The sequence below is a fragment of the Octodon degus genome, unplaced genomic scaffold (genome assembly GCF_000260255.1).
Source record: "Octodon degus isolate 3935 unplaced genomic scaffold, OctDeg1.0 scaffold00128, whole genome shotgun sequence".
Taxonomy (NCBI): domain Eukaryota; kingdom Metazoa; phylum Chordata; class Mammalia; order Rodentia; family Octodontidae; genus Octodon; species Octodon degus.
Window position 1 is genome coordinate 5,857,528 of NW_004524704.1, and position 587 is coordinate 5,858,114.

At 35.9% G+C, this 587-nt stretch overlaps 1 pseudogene; it reads right to left on the reverse strand.

Annotated features, from left to right (window-relative positions):
- Positions 1-587, reverse strand: part of LOC101590131 — a 37,081-nt pseudogene that overhangs the window by 35,193 nt on the left and 1,301 nt on the right.

Genomic DNA, 587 nt, shown 5'->3' on the forward strand with positions numbered 1-587 from the left:
TCCCTGGGATGAATCCTACCTGGTCATGGTGTATGATCTTCTTGATGATTTGCTGTATTCTATTTGCTAGGATTTTATTGAGGACTTTTGCATCTGTGTTCATGAGGGAGACTGGCCTGTAGTTCTCTTTTTCAGTTGTGTCTTTCTCTCCTTTTGGAATCAGTATAATACTTGCCTCATGGAATGATTTTGGAAGGACTGCTTCCTTTTCAATTTCATTAAAGAGTTTGAGGACTGTAGGAATTATATCTTCTATAAATTTCTTGTAGAATTCAGTTGTGAATCCATCAGGACCTGCACTTCTCTTTGTCAGCAGGCTTTTTATTACATTTCGTATTTCACTGGCTGTTATTGGGTTATTGAAAGATGTTATATCTTCTTGATTCAGTTTTGGTAATTTGTACCTTTCTAGGAATCTGTCCATTTCCTCTGTCTTCTATTCTGTGAGAGTAAAGATTCTCAAAGTAGCTCTTGATAATCTACTGAATTTTCACTGGGTCTGTAGCAATTACACAGTTTTCATTCCTTATTGCTTCTATTCGAATTTTTTCTTTCTTCTTTTTGATGAGGTGAACTAGGAGCTTATC